The 10096-nt window shown below is 36.7% G+C and overlaps 1 long non-coding RNA gene across 1 annotated transcript; it reads right to left on the bottom strand.

The window, feature by feature from the left end:
• Positions 1-991: 991 nt before the first annotated feature.
• Positions 992-2274, bottom strand: LOC141353337 (uncharacterized). The gene is made up of 3 exons (XR_012360402.1): positions 2221-2274; positions 1606-1731; positions 992-1221 (listed from the first exon to the last, which is right to left on the bottom strand). It is a non-coding gene; the product is annotated as an uncharacterized lncRNA (long non-coding RNA).
• Between the last annotated feature and the right edge of the window lie 7822 nt (positions 2275-10096).

Raw genomic sequence — 10096 nt, 5'->3', positions numbered from 1 at the left:
CCTGTGATGTCAATGTCTTCCACATATTAAGTTCACATTGTCCATTATAAAGTTGATACATTCAGATTTAAAAAGATCAGGAGAGCCGTTGAACACTATGGTTGGTGTGGGACCTTTGGGTTCCTGTAAAACAAACATTTCACCTTTTAAGTGCTTTTTACCAATTAACAGAAGCCATCAAATAGACTTAAAATTATCCCATAATAACACAAATAAAGTATGACAACTAGGCAAGCGACACTCACGAACCAACAAGACTCATAATAATTGATGTAGAGCTGTATGCTATTTAAGGGTAAACAGAGTAATAGTTTTATATTTGCATTGAATGTTACTTTAAATAAAGTGCCTCAAATGCTAACTAAATTACAGAAGACTATACTTACACTATTAACACAGTAAAGAAAGCTGGGATTTTCTTGAAATAATGCTTGCAATAACATAAGTGCAGCATTCCTCACCAGACCTACAAAGATACAAATTATTGTACATTAGGTACAGATATCAATTACAGGGACATTTTACTCAAAAAAGAAAACTCATTCACTCACTCGTTATTTCAAACATTCACAGCTTTCTTTCTTCAGCAGAACACTAACACAAAAAAGATTTTGAAGAATGTCTGTAACCGAACAACTCTGCTAGCAATTTAATGGACACAAAACCAATGCAGGTCAATGGGCACCATTGTTGTTCGATTACCATACTTTTTCAAAATTTCTTCTGTTGTGTTCTGCTGAAGAAAGTGACGACAATTTTAATTTGTGGGTAAACTTTAACTCTTTCTCAGCCAGCGTCTCTTAATTAACAAGTTTACTCTTCAATGACAAGGAAAAAGTTTATACTAACATTATTTTCATATTTTCACTTATACAATTTAAAGGTGCTAGAACCTTTACATTGACTATGCAAATGAGGTTGCAATTGACTAGTGATGTATTTTTCAAAACACAATGTTCAATAAAAAAATAGTGTGAAATATACAGAATTTAAATTAAATCCTCAAACACTTTACAGTCTTTAATGCTAAATTCTAAATGAAATACATACAGTAAGAATTATCATTAAAGCTACAAAATACAGATTTCTTTTTATTTTCTCTTTAATGAACATTAGTGACGAAGTCTTACAAGGTCCTTTTAAGCACCTTACCTTTTTGCATCAATGGGGTTTATATTTTAAAGCCAGTGACGTGTCTGACCATTTATTAACCATGGTTATCTGTGGGGGAGAGGAAAAAAGCATAAACTACACTTCACAAACCAAATACACATAAAAACCTGAACACGTGTGGTTTTTAAAACATTTGAATGTTAAATGTAAGTGTCTAAACAGCTACCATCACATTAATTATTTGTGTGCGTCACAGAAAACATGCATATCTAGACTTGCGGATACAAACGCTGCACTGCAATCGTGCATTTATAATACAGACCAGCAGAAAGTTCTTAACTGTGGCCAGCAGTTTCCACTTTCCTTCAAGATTTAGCTCCAACCCTGATAAAACACTCGTGAACAAGCGAAAAATACTCACGGAATATGTGTAAAACTGCGACAAACATTTACATATAATTTCCCTTCCAAAAATGTAGAAAGTTTACTTACCTCAGGGTACAAACAAGCAGAAATGACGGTCCGGAGTCCGAACTCCTCAGTTTGAAAAAATAACTGTCACGCCTCGAGGCTCATCTTCGCGTATGGTGGTGGTCTCTGCCTCTCATCATCACCGCTCTGGTTTAATAAACAGAGGAATATAAACACACACACATACATAAATAACATGTTTAATATAATAAAGCTTGACGGTGAAAGATGTTATACCCTAAAATTGCCAAGTTTCCCTCAGACATCACACGTAATTGAATTAAACACTATTGGGCGGTTTTCTCGGACAGGACTTATCACTGACTAAAATACTGACATCTGTTAACATATGAGTGCTATTGTTTTGTCTCAAAATGCACACGGGCATTGCATTTTACAAGGTTTGTTTGTAAAAATGTCCCAATTATAATTAAGACGGAGTCCTAAACCCTGTCCGGTATTATCTTAACTAAAATAGCTCCACTTTAACTCGGACACATAACATAACACACACTTTAACTCGGACACATAACATAACACACCTTTATATAACTTATATGTTTACAAAAACGTCGAGTATTTGCATCTTTGCCAATTAATATAGTCTAAAATTAACATTTATTTACAAACACTTACCTGACGTGACCTTGAGGAAACGGCTGATGACTCGTGTCGTTGAGGGAAACAGTGAGTGATTACATGCGGAATGATCTCAGATGAAATGACCTGTGATTCAGATCCTTCCGAGTTAAGTTAAGACATTTTAAATTAAAAACTCACGCACATACTGTACATACACACGCGCGAGCAAACGGGTCGCGCGCACGCGCGCGCGCACACGGGTACACACACGGGTATATTTAGAAGTTTTATTTAAGATTGTTATGATATTGGGACTATTTCTCCACTCGCTCCTTCAGATCTGAAGTTCAAATTCGCATGCAGTCCGGTTATAACAAATGTAAAAGATATGAAACATCACTCAACAGCAATATCAATTAAGTGCAATCCTAAAATATGATTTAAAACATAACCCTTTCATTGTTAAGTATGAGAAATCAAAATGAATTAAATCACATGTTTAAACGCCACAGAGATATCAGAGCCAGCAGTCGGGCTTGCCGAGGAGAGGCTGCGCTGGGCGGGGTGTGGGCGCTTAGTGTCTGTGATTTTCTGGAGCTCATATGGAGCTCATCTACGTCCGAAAGTGTCCGAGCACATTTTTAAATAGACGCTATCTTTATTAACCGACCGCATATTTAAACTTTAAGCACATACATTCACGCCTGAACAACTCTTACAATTACATTTTGTGACCAAATAACAGTAATATTATGAGCATTTTGTTGTCAGGAAACATAGCTGTCATAACTCCACATACTTACCTGATTTGTCTTAATTAGTTCAGTCAACACTAGCCATTCTGAATTTTGACTGGATTTGAAAATAACCATTCATTTAATATTTTAAACACAGATCTTCTCAACTAGCTCAAACAAAAAAATTGGTTTAACTTATATATTTTTGCCCGTCCAACATTTCATTAGTTGGATTTTTTACAGTGTACACTAAATATTAGTAGCCTATTTGTTGACTCTCTCTTTATTTGACCACAACCTATTGACACAAAAAGGTTTGTGAATGAGTTGTGTAGGTTTGTAAATGAGTTGTGTAGGTCTGCAATTATTGTGTAATCTTTAGATTACACTTCAGTCACAAAACGTGAATTATAGAACCATTTTAATAAAAATGGTTCTTTGCCTTCCAAGGGTTCTATATGGAACCCGTTTTTTGGTAAAAGGTTCTATTGGCCAAGTATAGAACCCCACGGTTCTATATAGAACCTCAAGGAACCTTTTTTTTTTAGAGTGTAGCACATAAGTTAGCCTAAAGTTAATAACTGGCTCAGAAAACTCAGTTTTTTGTCAAGAAGCAGTGAAGAAACATTTACTGAAGGCTTTCATTTATGTTTTTTATATGTAATTCAGAACAGCATTTGTGAGATGACATTAACTCAACATCTGAGTGGACAAGAACACCAACAGAGGAAGCCAAGCCGCAAAACAACAAAAAATTGTCATGACTTTTTATTTGAAATAAAAGTTTTTTGTTAATAAAAATTAAGTGTTAGCTTAGTGTTGTAAAGAGGTTTTGAAATAAGTTGTTTTAAAATAAAAATAACAATATTCTGTATGTGTATGGTATTTACCCTATAACCTTTATAACAAGAGATGAACAAAGCACCACTTTAGTTTACAGCCCGCAAATATGAGAGTTACCTGGAAAATACACAGAACAAGGCTGTAACAAGCGCCACTTTAATTTACCTGGTAACTCCTGTATACATATACAGATCAAAGAGGTACAAGTTGCTATCATTTTTATTGTGCTGTTATATTTTATTTGCCGAAGTGGCTTGTAGACATCAACTGTAGGCTATACAATACACTTTCATCAGGTAAGAAGCAAATATGAAAAAAATATAACAAAAAAAATCAATAGACTATATTACCCATAGACATAAGTCATACATACCACGTAATATTACAATATGTACCCTGTAATTGTAAAATACTTAGAGATTAAATTATTTATAATTTTCCATATTCTTACCCCCTTATTACCCCAAAAATAGGTACGCTGTAAATTCGGTTTAATTACGCGGTACATTGCGGGTCGTAAAATAAAGTGTTACCAACTGTACTACTGCGACTTTGGCACAGCTTGGTTTACACAAAAATTGCGACATTCTTTGTACATCCTGTATGCTACTGTTTAAACCAATGGTCTCTGCACGGAGTCTAATCATTTTTATATTTATTTATTACATATTTTAGTTGGCTTATTTTATGTTTACATTGGAAATAATGATAAAACATATTAACAAGTAAAGAAAAATCAACAAGTAAAACAAAAAAGCTTTAATATTAAAAAGTAGCCCTCGTTTTATGCATTGTGGTAGCCCTTATAGCCTATAATCAGAACAGCGGTATAGCCTAAAACAACTACACTCTCTCCTGTTTCCGCACACATACAAAGCTGTGACCGGACATCACAAAATCACTTATGACAGGTTTTTCAGGCAAAGATGCTGATCAAGAGGTCATCACTGAAAGGACCTGTCATATTTGTCATGATGTCCCAGGGCCGCTGGAAGTCATTTTGAACAGGGGGTGCTGTGAATTTATATTTTTTTACAAAAAACCTATGAGCCTATAGGCCCATTTAAAATACATTTTAAAAATAAATACATTGAGTTTCACACTACTTTATTGTCATATACACTTTAGTGCACACAGCAGCGTCTGAAACACACAGACATCAGATTAATATATGCGCTATTAATCAGAAGCAGAAATACTTATAACAATTCCAGGGGAAATTACTTTCGTTACAACTTCAGACATACATTACATACATATATTTACATACAACATATAATATTATAACAACATATAATATTAAATAAACTTCAAAATTTTCAATGTTTAGACGAACATATTTTACTTTCGTTTTTAAGTTAGGATCACACGTCGATTAACAGTGGTAAAATAGTCTCACAATTACATACCTTATATAGACCTTTTTTTACTAAATAGTACTATCGCTGGCTTTTTTTAACTTATAAATAATTCATATTGAACAAAAATAATAATGGGTTTAGTTCTGATATTGTATACATTTATAAAGAAATACACGCTATATAATTACATTTTTAGAACGGTTTATATTAGGCTTTATAAGGTTTAAAAAACTTTATTTGTTACAAACAAGAGATAAAGAATTTACAAACGTTATCATTTAACCATATCCAGGGCTGGACTGGGACAAAAAATTGGCCCTGGCATTTTGGCCCAGACCGGCCCACTACATAGGATCACAAATCTTTGTGCAACCTTGAATATAACTTCATACAATGATTAAGTAGAAAAGTATAAGAGCTGACACGTGACATTACAAAAATGTAAGCGCTGTAAAAGGCTTTGCAGGTTTTAAAAATAATAGTATAAGCCAGTGAGTGCCCAATGTTGTGCACCTTATGATAACACTGTGACAAGATAAATGTTACAATGACAAGCCACAAGCCCCATTACAGTGTGTGCAGAAAATTTTGATCACTTTTTTTCTGAACACCTTTTACCAATTCCAAACCAAAGTAATTTTAATAACAAACATTAATTTTGTATATATATTTTCGGTAACACTTTATTATAATGTTCATTAATTAACATTAGTTAACTACATTAGTTAACATGAACTAATGATGAGCTGCACTTGTGCAGCATTTATTAATCTTTATTAATGTTAATTTCAACAATTACTAATACTTTATTAAAATTTGGTTAACGTTAGTTAATGCACCGTGAACTAACATGAACAAACAATGAACAGCTTTATTTCTATTAACTAACATTAACAAAGATGAATAAATACTGTAACAAATGTATTGCTCATGGTTTGTTCATGTTAGTTAATACATTAACTAATGTTAAATCATGAACATTACCTTTCATCCTATTTTATGCCCTTGCTGCCCGAATCAGGATTTCTTGTATAATGGTCATACCTCAATTTTGCAATTTCCATGCATGGCATCTTTCTTATGGACATAAATAATGAATGTCCAGTGTGTGTTAAACATTTTTGGTCCATTTTAAATGCAAAAGAAAATGTGCCTAACAATTCTGCACACTTGAATATAAGGTTTCTCCAGTCAGCCATCATTAACAATAATGTATTACTTATAAATGCTTTATTTACTAAATTAATGGTAGTTATTAAAATTTATTTGGTTTAGAATTAGTAAAATATGTTTGATAAAAACTGTGATCAAAAGTTTGATGTAATAATTCTGCCCACACTGTATTTTATTGCAGTGTAATCACTGTCATGTTGCAAACAGCCATTGATATATTATTTGTGTTTTTGACTGTGTTTTATTAAGAGGATATCTAACAACAGTTTTTTAAAAGCAGTTCTGCTTACCGCATGTCAACTCGCTTCTCAGTCGTCTCTTATTTTGACAGACGCACACTGACGCTGCATGCTTCATAAAATGCCCTAAAAGTTGTTATTGGGCTAGCCAAATGTAAAAAAATCAAAAAGAACCAATGGGCTGCTGATTAGGTGTCTCCTGGGCCAGTCTGTCCGGAAAAAAAAACATCTAACGCTAACTTTTTTGGAAAATGCAGTACATTGCCACCGTGCCTTTTAGCGCCATTAATGAATTACATTAAAACAAAGAAAGAAAGCAACGGGCTGCGTTGCGCGATGAACGAGTGTTATGGGCTGGTCAGACCAAAATAGTGCGAGATGTATGATACGTCTGTATGATACTCGCGCTAACGCGCTCTGTTTCTTGTGTCAGATAGATCATCGCTCTCTGTTTCCATCTGACACAAGAAACAGAAGGGGAGGGGTGGAGCTTGTTAAGAGATGATTGGGCCAGCCCAGTGTCAGTATGGAAAATTAACCAATGGGCCGCTGTCCATGCTTTATGAGGCCGGTCGTTGGCCAATTAAAAATATATATATATCATATTATATTCACCGGCCCCCAAGGACGTCGGCCCACCGGGCATTTGCCCGGTATGCCAGATTACCAGTCCAGCCCTGACCATATCCACAGGTAAAGAGTCATTATACAATAAATTCGTGGGGAAGCATTTAAAAATAGATGCATTTGTTTAAAAGAAAATCATTTATTTACTTAGCTACAGATGAAGCAGCTCTTTTCGCCTTCTAACGTCTCATAATCGGTCATCATTTATTTCCAAGAGACTCAATAATAATCTTTACATTTTAATCCTTTAAAAGGCGTGTTTGTGATGCTTCGCATCCATGTATGTGATAACAAACCCGCGTTGTCATCCCGTTAATATGCGCATATTATCAATGCGCTCTTTACTCTAGCAAAAGACACTCGCGTCGCGCATTGCGCCGGTTGTATAATAAAGTCCAAAGTCTCTCATGAGGGGACGAATGCCCAGGGAGTTCAGAATTTCTGTGTGGGCATGCATCAACCAAAGGTGTGTGAGTCTTTTCTGGGTCCTGGTGAGTGTGAACCCAGAAAAAGACGCAAGGCGGAGAAGTGCGCTCGGATGAGGCCACGGAGATGGGTAGGCACAGACAGTAATGAAATTAAAATCCAAAATACACGTAATAACCTACGTGTGTCAAAAATAATTTCCTAAAATAGTTATAAGTAATATATATACGGGGTTGCCGGTTTACAAACATTACAGGGTGCGCGAGCATCCAGGAGGGAGAAAGCCCGATTGGTGAGCTGATCCGCTACTGCAACAACCTTAATTATTGAAGCGTTCTTTATTGTTTGTATATAAATAAAACTTGATTTTAGTTGGAACTGTTTTTCTGTCTTTATTTTTGCAGTGTTACTGTGATACATGTATATGAATTATAATGTTGGGCTAACGTAATAGTCGCATACTGGTATGTTAACATCAGGCACCCAGCACTGACTCTGTTGGTACTATTATCCACACAACAACTCCTTTGCATTTTGACTTACAGACACAGCTTGCCTACAACACAAGGCACGTCTTTTCTTTCTGCCTCTCGCAACCAGTTAATGACGTCGCCGAGCAACCCATCTAAAAAATTTTAAAAATCTCCCTCTTGCCAACAGGGGGTGCTGCAGCACCCGCAGCACCCCCACTTCCCGCGGCCATGTGATGTCCGGTCACCAGAGTGTGTGTGTGCACAAAACATAGCCAGCTATAGAGTTGTCGTCGAGATTTGAGGTAGCAGTGCCACATTTGTCTTTCTTCTTCTGTGTTTTGTCACATTCTGATTGGTTAACTACAAATGCTTTGCCTGACAGTGTAGATAAAAAGAGTTAAATGTAAAATGTAGAAATCCAACTACATACAAGAAGACTACATCTTACATGTAAAGAACTACCAAGTTATTAAAATGTGCCCCCTCAACAAAATAAGTACATAAGGCCCCTGGCTTCATGGGTGTATGATTGTGTTAAAGGACAGAAGTCCTCATATGCCTGCTGAGGTTCAGCAGAACAGACTGTCCCATGGCTCTCTCTGGCTCCATGATGCAGTTGAGGAATGAGAGAAGACATGTGCTGTTAGACAGGGTGATGACCCCGCTGCCTGCAAGGGTGAAGGCCCTGCTGGGAAAAGTCCCCGGCCCTACTAGCTCAATCACATTGGCTCAAGCCAGCACTTGCTAGGCGAACCTGAAGGAACACCCTGACACCCACGTCACCCGGGAACTAATGAGAACCTTCAGGCCGACCTGACTAACACCCACACGCAGGAACAACCAGAAGTTAGTGTCAGCAACTTTTCAAAGTATGCAAGAAAACATTTTGGAACAAATGAAGCAGAGCGACACAGGGGGCACATACGAAATTGTGAATGCTTGACTTGTGCTGTCTGTGTGGCATTCGGAACAGCAACCAAAAACCCACCCTGGACTGTATCAGCAAATACAACACCGACCACAGTTTGTGTTTCATTCAGGGTGGCAAGATGAAAAAACAGGCCAAACCTGTTGTTCTGTGGTTTCTGTTGGACTTAACTTCGCCCTTACAAAAAAACTAATAACAAAAACATATGGACATAGAAAGCTGAGCTTACTAGTGGAATGAGTCATTCCTGGTAATAAGATGCATGTCAAAGGGAAGTTTTCACTTTGGTTTTTGATATAAAAGAATAGCCAGAGGGCCGAGCTGGGAAATATTATTCTGCGAAGGAGACCTCATACCCTTCATGGGACAATTAAACACATGACCTTTTGAACTGAGATGAAAGTGAGAGCTCAACGTGGAGCACACTGGACCAATCTATGCCTACCCACTGTGTATCTGAGCCTATCGGCACTATCAGATCTGGGCACCCGCTCTTACTGGAAAAAAGCAGACTGAGTCAACATTGTTTCCATGTCACATTTCAGATTCCCACACACATTGTAGATCAGCACTACATGGCAGTTAAGTCAGTTTGATTGCAAACTTGTCCACTTTAAAATTATACTACATTCACAAGCATGACATATGTGATATATTCCTGGCTCACCCATGCTGAAATGAATTTTGCTTCTAAAGTACAAACACTCATACTTTAAAGTCAATGTCAACCTTTGAAGATCAACCTGCTGTCTGCATGGATGGGCACATAATTTCACTTGCATTTGGACTTGTTTGAGCAATATTAAGTAAAATATATATTGCTAATTTCACAGTGTACATCTCCTATCAGTTAACCACAGGCTTAGATGGCTTGTAGGTGGATGAAGTTTCCTCAGACCAGAGTAATCTAATACAGAGGAGCTAAAGACTCAATTTAGTCAACAGTGGTAGACAGTACCACCAATATTGGTTGCATTAAACAGTAGACATCTTCCTGATAGCGATTCAAGGAGGCCGAGTCGAAACAGATGGGCGAGGCGTGGGGCACTGGTGGGATCATGTTGAAGGACCACCATCAATGCTGCTATACACAGCACATCATGCTCAAAGCCCATTCCTCCCT

Source organism: Misgurnus anguillicaudatus, chromosome 3 (genome assembly GCF_027580225.2).
Source record: "Misgurnus anguillicaudatus chromosome 3, ASM2758022v2, whole genome shotgun sequence".
Classification (NCBI taxonomy): domain Eukaryota; kingdom Metazoa; phylum Chordata; class Actinopteri; order Cypriniformes; family Cobitidae; genus Misgurnus; species Misgurnus anguillicaudatus.
Note: the sequence above shows the minus strand (reverse complement) of the source record. Positions and strands in the feature narration are given on the sequence as shown.